Here is an 18,763-nt window from a genome sequence, read left to right as displayed (position 1 = left end):
CACCCTGAGCTGACCACGACAGCTTGTACGCCTGACGCACCATTCGGCCCGGAATACGCTGAGTACCACGCCCTCCGCCTTTACTCAGGCGTTCTGTCCGTGTCGATCGGCGAGATCACTCGCACTGCTCTTCCTTTCAGGCAGTCATTAGGTTTTGTTTTACCTGATGCTTTCACGGCTAAGAATCACCTTTACTAACGGACCGTTTTTTTTGTAAAGCAACCCCCATTAAGCGGATCCGCCTCTTTGTAAATACAAATCAGTATTACCCGGGAACACTAATACTGAGACATACCGCATTTTGGACGAAGTATTACTTATCAATACGCCTCGTAGTCATTCCACATAAACAAATCTTTACAGCATTAAACACAGATCCCTCCTGCTCACTTGGGCCAAAAGAAAACCTGGCCTTGGATTCCTTGTCCTATTTAATAAATGGTGGGTTCCTTGTCACAAAAGTACGACTATTAAGTACTCCGCACCACCGAGTTGTCACATTGTTCTCTTTCTCTTGTCCTGAAGACGGCAGACAACTGTTGTGCAATTTTTTTTTTCTTTGTTTTTTTTTTCTTTTTTTTCTTGATGCCTTTAGCCGAAACATATGTCGACTCTCACAAAAAGAAACCTAAGACATATAATAGGTTTTCCTTCTGATGGAGCTGGTTTAATCATACAGTGCTCTACTCTTGAGTGTTTGATGTTGCACATCTAGTGCTTAAACAACACCACCTCTCGCGTACTAACCCCACAATACTTCTTAGTTTAGCAAATAATATATCAATTGCTGTGATTATCTTTATACTTATTGTGAAGACTGTTTTTGTTTTTTTTTCTCCTTTAACATAATTTTTAGATTTGTTTTATTAAGACGAAAAATAAAATTAGTTTTGTTATTTAGTGGTGGCTTCTTTTGTTTCTTTAAATGTTTTTTTTCACTCATTAATATACTCATATATTCAGAATAAGTGTTTCAGTGGTCCTGTCTTCTAACAATAGGCACATCGTTTACCTGAGTGTGGCTCTAAGAGATAGGGTCAACGCCCCCTTTTCTTGCTTCTCCTCATGACTCACACCCTGACACAGCCCTTTCCAACCTTCATCTTTCGATCTGATAATCTTGTTGTACGTACCCATGAGGATCTGCTTGAAGCCCACATCAAAGTGTAACTCCTGGTAAGACTCCGACCTAGTCCCCCTTAAAGGCAAGTGCAGGGGGATGGAGAGGAAGTGGGGGGGGGGGGCAACAGGTGCACCCTCTGACAAACTGGCCTGTCACTTGATCTAAAGGCATTACAGACTCTGTCCTCGCCAAAAAGAGCTCTCATCTAAGCCTGTGTCTGTGGCATCTAACAACTCGGACAAACTCTTTCTCTAGGGAGCTGGCCAATCCTGCTGCAGGCTCTACCTCTCCTGTTCCCTCTCCGGCCCTCTGTACGGCCATGGCTTCTCATTTTGTCACTAAAACACAGGACATCCTGTCCACTCTTCTTCTTCCTCCTCCACTCCTGGCCTTCCTTTGGCCGCATCTCCTCGTCCCTTCTCTTCCTTTCCCTTGTTCACCCCTGACAACGTTTCTAGACCAGTCCGATCTATGAAGTCTTGTAAAACGGGTTCTTCCAGAACCATCAAGGACCACATAGACACCTTTGCTCCAGCCTTGGCTGATTTCTGCAATCGCTCTTTTGCAACTGCAACCTTCCCCTCCCACCTGCAGAACTCCCTTGTGCACCCCCTCTTAAAGAAGCCCTCTGCCTATCGGCCCCCTCTAGCTAACTATCGCCCGATCTGTCTCTCCTTTCCTGGGGAAACTCTTGCAAAAGCTGGCCATCTCCCAGCTTAACCTTCACACTGAATCGGTCGGTTTTCTCCATGACAGTCTGGCTTCAGAGCGGCCAGAAGCACGGAAACTGCTCTCCTGAATATCTGTGAAGACCTGCTCTCTAACCTCGATTCTAACCGTCTGTCTGTACTCCTTCTCCTTGATCTTTCTTCTGCCTTGGACACAGTCAACCATGCCATCCTGCTCAAGCGCCTCCGTGATAACCTGGGTATCACTGATCAGTCCCTGGCCTGGCTGATCTTCTTTCTCACTGACCGACCCTCTCTGGTACAACTAGGGTCCTTACTCTTTTCTATCCCTACCTGTGGTGTTCCCCAGGGGTCTAACCATTCTCCCTGGCTGTTCGACCAATACCTGGCACCTCTTGCCCACAGCATCGCTGTTCTCTGCTTCAACTTTGTTATGCGGATGACACCCAGCTCTTTCAGGCTCCCCTCAGCCACCTCTACTCCTGATCTCATTCCAGACTGTCTGTCCGCAATTCAGGAGTGGTGTGATGCCAATGATCTCTGCCTTAATGTCAGTAAGACAGAGATCCTCCTCATCGGAACACCAGCTCCCTCCTTTCATCTTTCTCTGGCCTCCCACTCTGGGCCCTCTTCCTGCTCCTCACTGTGAAGAACCTTGCATGCTTCTTCAACTCCACCCTCTCATTCTCTCCTCACATCTGACATTTCTTGAAATATCAGCTGCACCTCCTCAGATGTATTCTTCCTTTTCTCACTTTGCCCCAGAAGCTCACGGTCGCCAGAGCTTTGGCCCTCTCAAGGCTGGACTACTGTAACAGCCTCTTTTTAAAATCATCCTGCCTCAACACTGTGTCCTGTGCAACTTATCCAGAACAGAACTGTGAGACTTGTCCTTGGCCTCAAGCCCAGGGATCGTATCTCTCCAGCTCTGAAATCTCTTAATTGGCTTCCAGTGGCGGCAAGGATTATGTTCAAGACCCTCTGGATTGTCCACAATGTTTTCTGGGGCCTGGGACCACACTACCGCCAACTCTCTTCCTAGTCTTTCATCGGTAGGGAGTAGGGGGCAGATCTTTTTTTTATTTTTATTAATTATTATTATTATTTTTTTTTGGGGGGCTGGGCCTCCCTCTGGAACAGCCTCTCTCAAACTTGAGCAGAACCATCTTCTTACTCTATGCTTCTGCTTTCTCTCTTCCTCTCCCCTGCGGATGACCCGTCTGCTCCGTGCACTGGTCACCTGGCCACCCTCTGAATTTGGGTTCAAGTACCTGCCTGTCCAGTTGCACCTCACACTGCCTCTTGGCTTCCCCAGCACGTGTGATTTGTATCTGTAATCCTACAGTCCCCTCTTTCTGCTCTTATGAGCCACCCGTTGGCTGCACTTTCTGATTAGCTGCACTCAGCCACCCGCTGGCTGCACTTTAGATTACATGGGTGTCGCATATACAAATTATGCTGATGATACCAAGGTTCCCATCACGCTGTTAGGGTGCTATGAAGAGGACTCAAAACTTTATACTTGGAGATCCAGGTGTGGATGGCAGACCAAGTTTGTCTCAAAGATGAGAAAACTGAGCTCTTGCTCGTTGGATCCCAATTACGACTAAACAAATTAGACCCACAATATGCACCCATCAACATTGATGGAACCTGATCAAAGTAGCCAAAGAAATCAAAACCTTGGGGGTCTACTTAGACTCCACAATCTCACTCAAAAAGCTGGTGAATGCCACTGCATCTACAATTGCCTACACCAACAAGCTGATCAATGCTTGCAAGTCATTCCTATCGCCCAGTTGTTGCATTACCCTAGCCAGGGCACTAGTGTTGTCCAAAATTGACTACTGTGACACCCTCTTCTCTTCCTAGGCACGACGGAACGTAACCTCCACAAACTCCAGGTTCTCCAAAACAATGCCTTAAGATCAGCATTGAGCATTCCTAGATCTTTTTCACCTCACTAGCTTCAGACAGGATGTACACTGGCTCCCAGACGATCACCCTTCTGTCACTTGTCATTGCCCATAAATGTATAACGAACTCTGCACCTAAGTACATGGCAGTTAAATTCAACAAACACCAATCCGCTAGACCAACGAGAACCATGTATTCGCACTGCCTCACCATCTCTCTAATCCAATCTAAAAAAAAGCTGGTGGAACGAGCTTCTCTGTCTTAGCCGCCAAACAGTGGAATGATTTCCTCTCCTTTTCAGAATGGAACCCCCATTCTGATGCTCCTACTTTGTGCTTTTAGGTCACGGTATTCCATGCCAGTTTGTGCTTTGGTTTCCACTAAGTGTGTGGGCTTAAAAAAAAAATTCCACAGCCAGATATCGTTGGTTTTCCATGCAATCGCAGGTGTTCCAGTACTTCTTCTCGCAGCCATCTAAATGGGATATTTGTGACTTGTTCGAAATTCAGAGATGATGAGCAGGAGCTAAAATCAGCTTCTGGGAGTCTGGCATCGCCCGTAGGGAGGAGCCACCACTAGGGTACCTGGAGTTGAGTGTGCAGCGCACTGCATGAAATGCATACTTTTAAAATAATTATCTGAATAGAAGGGGTTTCAGCTTCTTCCTAAACATGTAGATTGCATATCCCTCAGGTCTGGGGCAATAGCGTTCTAGGCTTAGGCGCTGCAGTAAAGAATGCACACTTGCTGACCTGAGTGCGTTTGCATCTTGGCACCATCAACTGATTAGTGTTTTTGGATCTTAGAGCTCTCATAGCAGGTTTGCTTTTCAGAGCCTCACCCAGATGCACTGGACTAGTGCCCACCAACCATTTGTAGGTAATAGGTAGTAGACAATATTCGATCCTGGCCTCTATGGGTAGGCAGTGCAATTTTTTTTATTTTATTTGTTTAGGTTTTACATAAAAAAACCTTTAGAAAACCACAGTAAAATATAAAACCGACACATATATATGAATACATACAAAAATAGAACGAGGAGAAAAATTCCAATAAAACCAGGGGCTGCGAAGGGAGACCAGACATGGCTCTCTTATGCTCATTTGGGTGGGCAGTGTCTTATAAACTTGAAAGTATGGAACATTTTTCCAAAACTTCTACAATTGTGGCTGTGAGCATAATTTCTTAACCAGGGATCAGTCTGCACCAAAAAAGATCTTGTAATAGACTCTCTTCTTTAACCACAAATCTCCCAAGTAGCAGGGATCTTGTTTCCCAAGTGCCTTCGCACTCCATTAGCAAGTGTCTAAGAGATTGTTGGCTTGGAGAGTCACAATGTCTGCAGAGTTTTTTTGCTGTATCCCCCTGGTTTCTTCGGACCAAAATTTCCCCCGTATGGGCTATATTCAGTCTTAGTCTCAGAGTTGTTTCTTATGCTTTTTTCAGGGAACTTTTGAAGATAACGCAGAAAGTGCCAAGCTTTCTGTCCACCTTTTTAAAAAAAGATTTGGAGAATTAAGGTTCCTTACTCCATCGATAGTGGTAATCCAATCTCTTATTTCTAATAGCTTTTTAACCTTCATGGGATTTAGAGAAATGGTTTCTGACGTTGGATTTCAGAGGATTATTTATAAGCCAGTTTAGTGTGGCATATTCGCCTAGTTTAGACAAAAGCCGCTGCAGACCAATCGCTGAACTATCCAGCAGGACTAAATCGTCCGCATAAGCCAACCAATGTAATCTCCTCCCGTTAATCCTGGGGCTGGCCAATGATGAAGAGGCCAGGAAGTCTCCTAGGTCTGACAGGAATAAATTGAAAAATAGGGGGGCACCCAGACATTTTTTCCCCCATATTTATATTTTACGACTCTCAGATTGCCCTTGAGACCTTAGAGTTCACGGGGCTTCTGTATATCGGGGAACTAAAGTTCCAAACTTGCATGGTCGCTACCCCCCTCCCAGTTTAGGTCTGGGACAAAGAACTGAGAGACCGGAAGAAACAAAAATGTAATCTAAGGTGGACTGAAGGGACCCTTGACACCAAGTTGTTCGCACTTTTTCAACTCCCTTGATCTTTTCGTGTATCATTTCAAGATCCCAGGATGTAAGAAAATCCCTCCAGTTTTCCCTTTCACGATGTGCTCAACTTGCGTTGCACAGACTTTCCACTCCCAGAGTTTACATGATCTGTATTTAGGTCCCCCTGCTAATAGGATATGTGCTCCCTCATAGTTGATCTTCACTGCCGTTGGAACGGAATACAAAGTTTCTAGGAAGTACTAGTCTTGAGCTGGCAGGATGCCAGTAAATGATAAGTACCATGGTGAAACGAGGGATATCAATTTCCAGTTCTACTTTACAGGCCTGGATTCCCACATCGTTATTGCAAAGTGGTATGATCTCTTTAATACTGGAGTTTTTAAGTGCAATTAATAGCCCTCCTGCCGGTCTCCCTTTTAACTTTTGCAAGGCCCGAAGTTTTAAAATTGTGAAGCCCTCTATCTCTATGGGATTGACGAGCCACGTTTCCTGGAGTAACGGAATATCATTTTGTCCTAAAAGTTCCTCTTTTAGTCTTTTCTTTTTCAGGAAGCTAGGACCTCTCGTATTCCAGGAAACTAGTCTTCAGCCCCTTTGTCTAAAGGCTATTTTCCTCCACCCCTAGCTTTATAATTATTTGGGAGATGATCTCTGGTAGTTTTGCTATAAGATTTCGATTTTATGTTTGACCCAGCAGCCATGATCCTATCTGACTCACCGATCCATCGTTTTTAACTGCATCCTCCGTCCCCATCTGTTTTATACTGGAGGGATTCTTGAGGCTGCCTCCTCCCCTGACTTATAGACCAACAGGCCGTCTCTGGCGAGTTCGTTTTTGTTGTTGAATAAGGCTTGTTGTGCTCTTCTTGAATTCAGTCCGATTTCCGCAAAGAACTTGCCTTCTTTAGTTGGGAAATGTACATACTCAATATCCTCCAAGGTAAAGCGAAACAGGTGTGTTTTTTAAATTTCCATCAATAACACTGATCTACAGAGTGATTTGTTCTTGTTTTTGTTTAACAAGCCTAAACCAAGCCTTCGGGATTGTGAAGTCTGCCGCGGCAGGTTCCACTTTTTTTTTTTTTATAGGTGTAATGGATGAAATTCCATCTTGCCCCTCTCTTCCTCCCCCCCCCCCCCCCTGAGGAGGGGACACGAGATTTCTAAATTTCCCTGAGCCATTCTAACAGTCCTTCTCGCTTGGTATAGGCCTTAAAACACCTTCTCTTGCGTATGAGTGGGATGATGGAGGTGGGGGGGGGGTATGCTGATGGCTGCAGAGGACACTGGTTTTGCCACTGGTTTCAAAGAAATGGGAGCCAATTTGACAGCGATCTTTGTGGTCTCTTTTGAGGTCCCCAGACTGGCCTTTCTTTTTGCGCCTTTTGTGCATTATTTTTAGAAATATTGGGGCGATCTTAATATTTACTTGCCCCAATTTTTGGCATTGATTATTCAAAGCCTTTTTTTCGGAGAGATTACGAGATCTGTTTGCATGCCAATACTTGATGTTTGCACCTTGAGACCCTTAGGGGCCTGTATTATGATGTGAAGAGCCCCCTCCCCCCCCGAGGAAGATTTTGATGGGAGTAGTTTGTTAGGGGCTTGAACTCTGAGATGATTTGGGAGCTGGTAATACAGGTGCACTGGTTTCTGGCAGTTTCTCATCAGTTGGTAATACCAGGTTTTTCAAAAACGAGTTTATTCCTATGTTCTTTGTGACAGAGTTTTTCTGATTTTGACTTTTCCTGGGCTTTTTTCAACTGCGGATGTGGGGTAATAGACTTTGCGCTGCGCCTGTTTTTGCCGCTTTCGTCCTTTAAAGTTTTCAGAAGCCACTGGTTCCAATTTGCTTCATTGGAGGAAGGATCTTGAGAGATTTTAGCATTTGCTTTCAATGGACTATCAGTGATATCTTCAACTTCATCAATGTCTACATTTGACAGTCTCCTAAATTCTTCCAAAGTTGATTCTGATAACTGGGTGTCATCGAAGATTGAACTATCGTTAAAACCCTCTTCACTAGTGGGCTGACCATGGGTTTGAAGGTTTTGGATTTTCAATGGAAGATCTTTTAGGAACTCCTGTGTAGCGACATTTCCCCTTGTCCCCTCCTTCAGTAAACTGAAGACTTGAGCAATGCCTAGCCCTTGTTTTACTCCCTCTACTTGTGTTTCTTTAAGGGTAGGGATCAGGATGGTGTTTGTGATGTTGCTTAGAGCTACCATTGCTGATTCATTCTTGGCCATCTCATTAGACGGTTCCAACAGTAATCCTGCTTGAGTTTGCACCTCAGATTTTAAAAGTTCGAAGACTGAAACCAGAGAATTTAACACATAGCTTAAAGCTGTCAACGTGCCATCAGTAGCAGGTGAGGAGGCGTCTAAAGGCGTAACAGTGGAACCATCTAGGTGATCCTGAGGTGTAGGCAATCTTGCGTCATTTTGCGGGTGTGCATCTAGTGGCAAGGGTTTTTTCTGGAGCCGTTCTAAGGGAGGTGCCCTTTCTTCACCCTCTTGAGCACAGTCAAAAGGCTGCCATGTAGTATCAATTATGTCAGCTAGATCGTTTACACTCTTATTTCTTTTACTGGAGAAGTGATAATTTATTCTGCAATTCTCGCCTTGCATCAGAGAGATTGGGGGTCATTAAGATTTAGGCGGTAAGGGGTTAACGGCGCTGGTAAAGGTGCTGGAGCCGCCAACCCCTTAGCCCCTCATTACGAGTTCTGCTTGCGGGACCCGCTAAGGCTGCCTGGTACTACCAGGCGTCCTTAGCGGGGTCCCGCGAGCAGACCAGGGTGCTAACGGGCCCGTTGTTGGCACCCTCCCCATTCCCATTGAGCCCTATGGGAGCTCAAATGGGGATGGGTTCCTTGAATGAGGAATTAACAGGCCCCCCGAGGTCGGAATGGCCCGGTATTTCCTCATTCAAGGAACCTGTACCCGGTAAGGGGGTAGCCATGCCTCTAATAGCAGCATGGTTACCTCTCGTAATGACCCCCGTGGTCTCTTTTTCAGTCATGCTATGACACTCACTACACTGTTTTGTGCCACCTGCAATTTCGCACAATTATTTTTACATATCCCAACTAAAAGGCTGCTCCAATAGTCCACCTTCGAACCAATAATGGCCCTCCTCACCATCTCACAATTGGCTTTGGTAAAATAAGGTCGTATTTGTGCCAGCAACTTAGTATGGTAGACAGGGGCCGAAGCAAGAATATTGACATGGGCATGCATGTTGAGGCTTTGATCTCGGTATATCGCTGACACTTTTACTCTTGGTTTGGTGGAAATCTTGCAGCCTGTCACCTGGAAAAACGAATGATCCGGCCCAAGCTTTAATATTTTGTTTGCTGAGCAAACTACCATCAACTCAGTTTTTTCCATTGTTCATAACTAATCCACGTTTGACCATCCAAACCTGTAGTGACCCATGTATATTGTCAATATTGTTGACGTCCTCATCCAGACAAGGGAATGACACATTTTGTCATCCCGCATAGTTCGTAAAACGTATGCCTTTTTCCTCCAGCATGAGGAGAAATGTACAGGAATGGTGAGAGGCACGCACTTTGTGGCACCCCGGACAACAGTTGTGGCACCCCGTACAACAATCGACTGGGCGTCTACAGGCCCTAAACAGCCTATTGTTGAGAGGACTTTATCCAGTCTGCAGCGCTGTCTGAAAAGGCATCAACTTCTTTAGCCTCGTATTTAAGGAGTGGTCCAAGTCAAATTCGGTGGACAATTCCATCAGCATGCGGGTGGCTGTTTGTTCTTTATCAATAACTTGGTGCCTGCTGGATTTTAAATCTAGCAGAGTAGTTTGTGTCGTACCCTTGCCTGAAGCCTGACTGATCAAGATGTTATGATTATTCAAATGCTCTGGTATTTGCTTATATGCCACACGATCTACACATTTTAATAGAAAAGGTGTGTTGGTAATATCCTATAGTTCACTGTCACCAATGGGTTTACACACATCTATTTTTTTTTTTTTTTTTTTTTTCCTTACCCATTAAATGGCTCTCCTTGAAAGACACATTCACAAATTTAGTCAGAATCCCTATTGGGGGACAGTGGGCGGTGGGAGAGCGGGCTTTAATTGTGATTGCTGGACAGGTGTCGCCTTTACAATTAGAAGGCTTAAGTTTGTTGATGTTTCCTAGAGGTATAAAACTAAACTGGCGCTCCAAAACTTTCTGCCTGGGTTCATTAATTAGATCTTCTTGTCCCATCATCTTCCTTCGGACCTCAATTTTCTGTTTGATCAGGCTCAGTTTTGACCCTCCTGTTTGTTGGTACAAGAATTCTCTAACTCTTTCAAGATCTTGAGTTCTTCGGAATTGTGTTGAGCATTAGATATCCTAGTATTGGACACAGTCATGATGGCAGATTATATATTTAGATAGTGTTGTATGATTCCTTATCTTTTTTTTTTTTTAACTTTCTTTATTGTTTTTCAACAGATTAAACAGACCACATACTCAATCTTGTATTGCACATGTACTATACGTCCACAACTTCCCCAATACCCCCCCCCCCCCCCCATGACCCCGGTCAACTCCCCCATCCGATATCCAGTCTGTTTAGAGGCCAGGGCTGGCCGATCGATCTGAGGGGTCGTCCCCCGTTCTGGGGTGGAGTAACGGCACGGTCAGCGACACCCAGCGGTGCAATTCCTCACTGGAGTCCAGTCTTTGTTCATGGATAGCGGTTTCCCATGCTCCGGTCTCGGCAGCAATCCACTTTGTGAGGTCTCCCCACCACTGCGCTTCGATCGGGCCTCTGGGGCTCTTCCAACCCATGGCTATGCGTCTTTTCGCCGTGATGTAAATTGGGTCTCTGAGTCTGTTTAAGGGCTTGTTTTTGTGGTCCCGGCTGTATCTGCCCAGGATACAGGCCGCAGGGTCAAGCACCCCTAGTTCGATATCTGCATTGGCCACCCTTTCCCGTACCTGAGTCCAAAAGGAGCATATCACAGGACAACCCCAGAACATGCGAGTCATTCCCGCCCTCGGTTCATTACATTTAGGGCATAGTTGGATTGAGGCGCCCTTGAAGTTCGATATAGTTTCCGGAGTTAGATAGGCCCTGTTGGTGATGTATAGTTGGGTAAGTTGTAAGCGGGCGTTTCTGGAGATTTTCTTGTGGTAGAGGGTTACTCTTTCCCATTCCTTGTCGCTGAATTCCAGGCCTAATTCGTATTCCCACTTTCCTCTACTTCTGAGCTCATTCCTGGTCGTGCCTAGCAATAGGGCTTCATAGAGCCGAGAGGTTTCGTGGCCTCCTTCGGCGGTGTTCAACAAGGTTTCTATAATCTCGTTGTCCGTTGCCAGGATGACGGCTGCAGGCCATCTGTCCTTCATAGCTTGGATCACTGCTCCGTGGAGCAGGAAGTGCCCTGCTGGCAGCCCCGTGGTCTCGCTGAGGTCGGAGAATGTAAGGATTTCTTGGTCCTGAACCAGGTCACCAAGGGTGGCCACTCCGCAGGGTTCCCATTGAGCACGCGCTTCCAGTAGGCCCCAAGGGCGGTGGGCCATGAGTGCTGCTATGGGGATCTGTGGGGAGTATGGATCTGGGGACCCCATTGTTCTGCAAGCCCTTCTCCAGAGCCGGATCCCAAGCTTCGCCAGGTATGGGTACTGCCTTAGGGTTCCATCCCTGACCCAGAGTAGGTCTCTGAGTAAGAGGCCGGACAGAGCTGGTTGGAGAATTCTGGTGTCTGTAGTGCTCATCAGCCATCCATCGCATCACGTCTTAGCTGGCATGCAAGGTAGTACAGTTCGAAGTTGGGGACCTTCATTCCTCCCCTATCGTAGGGTCTTTGAAGTGTCTCCAGCGCTACCCTGTGTCTGCCTCCCTGCCAGAGGAACTGCCTGCATAACTTGTTAATGTCTTTAAAGAAGGAGGGTGGAATGTTGTAGGGAACGTTGGTGAAATTGTGTAATAGGCGGGGAAGTGCCACCATCTTGAGGAGACCTGCCCTCCCAGCTACGGAAAGCGGGAGCTTCCCCCAGAAGTCCATGGATTTAACTAGGTTATCTTTGGCTCTAATCGTGTTGAGGATGTGTTCCGTGTGAGGGTTACGGTGTATGGTGATTCCCAGGTATCTAAAGGAGGTCACCTGCCATTGAAGATCTAAGGGGGGCAGGGCTCTGAAGTCTTCGTTGTATAGTGCAGCTAGCGGGTAGAGGCAGGACTTGTCTTTGTTAATCCGGATTCCCGTGTGCTTGTGGAAGCATTCTAGGGTTTCGAGAATGTAGGGCAAGAGGTGTTCGGGATTATGTAAGTATAACAAGGTATCGTCGGCGTACATGGAGACAAGGTGGGTTATCCCGTCAATCTCAATGCCCCCATCTCCGTATTCCTGTCTAAGGTATGCAGCCACAGGTTCGTTGGCGATGATATATAGCATCGGGGACAGTGGGCATCCCTGGCGGGTGCCTCTGTGGAGGGGCCACGGATCAGAGTATGTCTTGTTGGTCCGCACCCTGGCGGATGGATTGGTGTAAACCAATTTGGTCCATTTCAAGAAAACTGGTCCTATTCCCATTTTTACCATGGTGGCATATAGCCACTCCCAGCGCACTGAATCGAAGGCTTTGGTGGCGTCCAATGACGCAACTGCGTATTTCTGGGGCCTCAGTTCCGTACTGTATATAACGTGGTGCAACCTCCGCAGGTTTTCGGTTATGGAGCGCCCGGGCACATAGCCCGTTTGATCCTGATGTATTAAGTGTGATATTACCCTACGCAATCTGTTAGCTAGGAGGGAGGTTAGGATCTTGCTGTCAACATTTAACATGGAAAGGGGCCTGTAGGAGGCGCAGTCCGTACCGTCCTTTCCAGGCTTGAGGAGGGGGATGATAACGGCTTCCCTCAGGGAGGGAGCCGCGCTCATAAGCTTCATTGAACACCTGGGCCAGCAGGGGGGCTAGGGTCTCCTCATAAGTCTTGTAAAACTCTCCAGGGAGGCCATCAGTACCAGGGGCTTTACCGGATGGAAGGGATCTAATGATTACCTTTACTTCGTCGGGAGTGATGGGCTCGTCTAGTGTTTCAGCCATCTGTGAGTCCAATTTAGGCAGCTCAATGATATCCAAGACATCCTCCATACTGGCATCGGCCACAGGAAGGGTCTCGGAATACAAGTTGTGATAGAAGTCAGTAAAGACTGAGTTGATTTCTTTTTGGGTGTGTGCCGTGGTGCCGTCCGGCTTAAGAATTTGGCAAATGGGTGCACGGGGGGGGGGGGTTTCTCTTTTATACAGCCAGGCTAGGAGTTTCCCGGGTTTGTCACCCAGGGCATGGGTTCTTTCAATGTGTTTAGCGTAACTCAGTTTACCCAGGGATTCCCAGTGTGTTAAACAGGTTTGCTTAAGGTCGGTTATTTTTTTGCAGGAGTTCTGGGGTTGAGTCAGCTCTGTTTTCCAATACACCCAGCTCCCCTTCCGAGCGTTCCAGAGAGGACGTGATGTATCTACGGGCTCCACCTATGGACGCAATCATTTCACCCCTCATGACCACCTTGTATGCCTCCCATGCAGTGCCTATGTATCTGACGCTATTAGAATTTCGTTCCCAGTAATCCTCGGTACAGTTACCTATGTGTTCCCGGAGGGTCGCATCGTGAAGGGCTTCGGCTCTGATCCTCCAAGTAGGGATCGGGGGTCTAGGCGGGAATACTTCCCAGGTGGCCAGCAGCAGGGAATGGTCAGACAGCACCCTGGGCAGGTAAAGGGCGTCACCAAACATAGCTTGTTGTTTGTGGCTTACGAACAGATAATCCAGCCTAGTATGGACCGCGTGGGGTGGGGAGTAAAAGGAGAATACTCGTTGGTCAGGGTGCAGTTCCCTCCACAAGTCTCGGAGTAACAGCTGGCTAGTCAGTTTGGACAAGATTTTGGCCGGAGGGGACGGGCGGGTATGTTTATCATCCGATCTATCTTTCAGGGGGTCTAGAGTGCAATTGTGATCGCCTCCCCAGATCATGACGCTGTCCCGGTAGGGGCTGAGCCTAGGGTACAAGGAATGGAAGAAAGCTGTAGCGTCGTGATTGGGTGCGTAGGTGCTAATTAGGCATACCTCTCTGCCTTCGATGGTGCCGCAAGCCAGTGCCATCCTACCCTCATCGTCCGTTTTTGTGCTAGTTAGTCTGAAGGGGATGGTTGGATCAACCCATATCAAGACTCCCCTTGCATAAGAGGAGTAGGAGGATCCTATCGAGGTCCCACGCCAAGTTTTGGCCAGTGCCTTCAGTTTATCAGCAGATAGGTGTGTTTCTTGGAGCATGGCAATCCCGGCCTTGCATCTCTTCAAATATGCGTGGATGCGACGTTGTTTCACATAGCTATTCATGCCTCTGACGTTCCACGTAATGATTTTTATCGTGTCAGCCATGGGTAATTGGAGATAGGCGTCCATTTGGGGGTCTAGCTGGGGGCCATGTTAGTGGCAAGAGGCGTGTAGAGAATTTCAGAATCGCCAAGCTTAGGGGCTGTGTTGTCTTCGTGCTGTGTGTGGTGGACGTCTGTGGTCTAGTAGTTACCCCATTTCGGCACCTAACATACGTGCCAACTCCCGTTTCCCCACCCCCCCCGTAACCTTAAACACCCCAAACTAATAACCGGTCGAGCGAGGTGTCCCTCGTTGTGACTGTCCCGTTTCTGCTCCGTTGGACCGAACATTGGTCGCCAGGTGCCCTACGGGCGGGTATGTGTATACCCAAAAAGGGGGGAAAAAAAAACCTTCCGGGGGTGGAAGAGTGTTCGACTCTGGAGCCCCGCTGTGTAGGATCAGTTCAGCTGTGTCAGGCTGGCATTTGCATGGAGGGGCCCTAGTGGGTTCTAGGGCCCGGACGCCGCCATCGTGGTGAGGGTCAGCGCGGACGTCGTCCCTTTACCTCTATATCAGGAACCTGTTCCCTGTCCATCCAGTCCCGGGCCTCAGATGGAGTGTCAAATAGGTGGGCTTTGTTGCGTATTACTTTCAATCTGGAGGGATAGAGGAGCATGTAGCGCAGTCCGGCGGCCTTCAATCTGGCTTTGGTATGTATGAATTGAGCCCTCTTCAATTGGACCTGGAAGGTGTAGTCGGGGTAGATTGATATTTTAGCCGAGTCCCTGCGGATCTGGCCGCCAGACCATGAGTAGGCCAGGATGGTCTCCCGGTCTCTGTAATTTAGAACCTTCGCTATTATTGGTCTGGGTGGGGTGCCAGGGGGAGGTCTTTTAGTGAGGGATCGATGGGCCCTTTCAATCGTGAAGCCTTGGGACAGTTTCTCAGCACCAATCTCCTGTAGTATTAAGTTCTCCACGTAGTTCATGGGGTCGGATCCTTCAATGCCCTCCGGCAGGCCCAGGAGGCGGATGTTGTTCCGGCGTGCCCGCCCCTCTGCCTCCTCGGCCCTTTCCTCCAAATTCTTAACTCTTTGCTGCAGCTCATCAACATCTTTGAGGAGCACCACCTTGGTTTCAGTGTTTTCGCGCACCTGAGCCTCAAGTGTGTCAGTCCTGTTGGTCAAGGAGCGGAAGTCCTGGCGTAGGAGGCCCAGGTCTATGGCCACCGCATCAATTTTGTGCTCCATAGTGGTCTGCAACAGTTTAATGGCTTCCAGGATATGGGTGCTGCTGGGTTCGGTAGTCATTCCCTGAGGGGCAGGCTGTGCGTCTAAGATAGTGCCGTTGGGGGTTTCGGAAGCTGTGGGTCCCCCAGCCGTGAAGGTGTCAATGGTGGTTTGGCGCTGTTTGGACCTGGCCCCTTTGGTGGACATGGCGGGTGGCTTGTTGGTTCTCAGTCTTCTCTGGCGTGGGCTCGGGGTGAACGGAGCACAGCAGGGCTGAGTGGCCGTGTGATCTCCACTGAAGGCGTCAACGGAAGGGTTCCCTAGAGCTAAGGGCCTGCAGGGGGCTCCGTGGTGATGCGCCCCCTCCAGGGGGTCCCAGTGACTCAGGCGGGCGAGAAGTGGGGGGGGGGGGGGAGTGCAGGCACGGCACACCCCCGGCGATCCCGCTCGATAGTGGGCTTTCCCCCCGGCTCACCTCGTGGGCTCAGCGACGCCCGGGCTCTCCGCTCCTCCTTCTGGCTGCTACTCCAGGGGCTTTGCTCACAGACGGCCGCGAGCGGTGCCCAGGCCGCGCGCGTCCTCCGTCGGCTCCCGCTGCCGGTCGGACAGGCGCTGCAGGGATCCTTGTTCGGCTGAGGGGCCCAGGAGCGGACCCAGTGCCCCGGTCTCCACGCTGGTCGAGGAGGAGCAGGGCGGGGGGCTGCACGAGACACCAGAGCAGCCCACCGCCCGCGCGGCTCCACTCCTCAGCGCCCCCAAGGGCGACGCCCGCAGCCGAGGGGCATCAGCACACGGTCGGGCACCCAGTCGCGTGCGTCTTTCGCCGGCTTCTTGTGCAGTTCGGGCGGTGACCGCAGGCTCCACTGGGTCCTAAGGTGTCAGATCGGCTCAGGCGGTATGGCGCCGCGGTTCGGGTGCAGCCCTGATGTAAGGGCCGTCGCGTCTCTCAGCGCGAGGGAGCTGCCATTTTGTCTCGGATCAGCAGCGACTTTTCGTGCGGCGCTCAGTCGTCGTAGGGCGGCTTCGAGCACGAAAAAAAACAGCCAGCAGGTGCGGGAAGGTAGCGGCGTTCGGTGAAGAGGACCGCGGGCTTCAGGGTTCAGGTTTAAGTAAGAATAACAGCTTATGTTGATCGCATCGAACGGAGCGCAACCAGAGCACGTCTTCTTCACATGGCAGTTAGCCACGCCCCCTGATTCCTTATCTTTAATCTCCTTACTGTGTTTCCAGGAGTAAAACACTTATTCCTTACTTAATGACGTAAGCTTTTGCAGTTCCGACGAAAACCAAACGTTCACTGTGTGCTTTAGCATTTGTTGCCCTCAAAGTGGTTTCATGGTCTACTCCAACAATGTCATCCACAGTTTCCACATCGGCTACCTCGCTAGCTAATGGGGCAATCCATCCTTCCATGGCCGCTGGCTGTAATTTATGCTTATTCCTAGTGGTAGAGAAGGTTTTTTAATTTTTTTTCACATATGTTCACCTCGACCAATAAAATTATCGGACCATGCAGCTGGGTCATTGGTATGGCCACCCAGTCCGAGCGTTTCCCCTTTATGTGGATTGCATGATTGACAAGAGGTGTGTGTAACCTAAGTTACTCAGTGAGTCCTATGATCGTATCACTACCCAACCAAAGATTATGATCACCAAATAGCAAAACTTTGGTTGTTGGTTTAAGTCAAGGTAACGGCATGTTACATATTTGGGAAGTGAAGGCGGGCATAGATGTGGGGTGTCTGTATAACCGTATAAGAGTACCAATTTAACTGTTTCAGCATCCATTTTGATTTTTACGTGGAGCGATTCACGCCCCTCTAGGCCAGAGATGTGGGAATCCCAGACTTCCAAGTCTTTATAAATCATAGAGACTCTGTCCCCTCTCCCATCTTGTCTGTACGTGATGAGCTGTAACCTGTGGGCAACGCTATGGTAGGTCCAGCGGCCCTATGTAACTAGGTTTCGGCGAGGGCACATGTATCTAAATCTTCTACTGTATGGGGGCCACATCTGTGGTGCTTTTCAGCAAAGCCCTGTTTAATAGTGTAATGTTTGGGGCTTGAGGCTTCAGCTTCTTTGGATGTGGAAGCATAGTCTAAATCAACACGAGCGTTAGGACTGTTTTTGTTTACTCTGGCCTGGTGGACATATGTATAGGAGGCCAACCTATATTGTGACCGTGACACCTCCTAGGAGCTGTAGCCAAACCAGTTCAAGGTAGCAAGGTGAGTGGTCTAGGCTAAGTCTCAAGAGGTGGTGAGCTTGCAAGGGGCCATAATGAGTACATACAGTGCAGTAGTCAAAGATTATACTTTGACAAGCAGGTATACAAATACTTCTTTACTTATGACCAAAACACAGTGAAAAATGACTACAAATGGGTAATATCACTCCACACTGAAATTAGATACATACACACAATTACTGGTGTGGGGTGATACTTATCAAACCCCTGAAAAGGAATTTGCATGTTGCAGTCAGACTTCCCCCTCCTATCTCGGGTCTCCTTGATGCTAGGACCGCGATATTTCGCAGGGGTAAGCCTTATTGCACAAGCTGAGGATCCCCCAAGTTCCAGGCCTCAACTCGGAACTATGACATCTGCAGCGTGGTAGTCAAAACTCATAGCTGGTCAGCCACAGGGCGGTCCTGGGGCACTTCCAGAGGCTCTTCTTCGTAGGACTCTGAGCTGACGTCAAGAATGGATGTTTCCTCCACTCCAAGGGTCGCAGGTCCTTTAGCAGGACTGATGGAGATCTTCCATAAAACAGGGCTCTACCTGCGCAGCACCAGAAGTTGGGTCTCCAAGCCATCTTCCGACAGGTCCAGTCTCTTTGCAAGTGTTGTAGCTGGACAGGAGTCTTGACCCCATCAGTTTCTTCCAGAATCTCTTCAGAGTGGGTGGAGGGGTCCTCTTATCCTAAAAGCCAGGTAAGGGCAGCAGCCCCCACTAGCCAATGACAGATCGGGCACACGCACACACCCCAGCAGTAAAAACTGGCGGCAACACTCATTCATTCCACTCACACACTGGCACCAGTTTGTGGTTTGGGACCAACAGTCCCAGCCAGATACCATGAAAATAGAACAAATTAGATGTTCGAGGGAGAAAAAAAAAACATTTGAATGAAAATGACTTTGGGTTTTCACTCCCGCAAACATTTATGACTATTTTATTGAATAGGGAGCGGGGGACACCCCTGGTGGCGTTATAGTGAAAGAGTGCGGGAGACGCCTCTGCATCCCTTGTTGACTATAACACCGAATGGGCGATATTTTTGTACAGCTGGTTTTCCTGTAAATCTCTCCTTTAAAAAAAAAAAAAAAAAAATATATAAGGTCACAGCCCACTTCCTGCCAGCCTCCAAAAGCCTCTGCTTTCCCGGGCACTGGAAGTTCATAAAGGATTTTCCTGGCT

At 48.4% G+C, this 18,763-nt stretch overlaps 1 protein-coding gene across 2 annotated transcripts in view; it reads left to right on the top strand.

Moving 5' to 3' along the window:
• Window positions 1-18,763, top strand: part of CHD4 (chromodomain helicase DNA binding protein 4) — a 497,532-nt gene that overhangs the window by 20,041 nt on the left and 458,728 nt on the right. The window lies entirely within an intron of this gene.

Source organism: Ambystoma mexicanum, chromosome 3p (assembly GCF_040938575.1).
Source record: "Ambystoma mexicanum isolate Mex_15411 chromosome 3p, UKY_AmexF1_1, whole genome shotgun sequence".
NCBI classification, from domain to species: domain Eukaryota; kingdom Metazoa; phylum Chordata; class Amphibia; order Caudata; family Ambystomatidae; genus Ambystoma; species Ambystoma mexicanum.
Note: the sequence above shows the minus strand (reverse complement) of the source record. Positions and strands in the feature narration are given on the sequence as shown.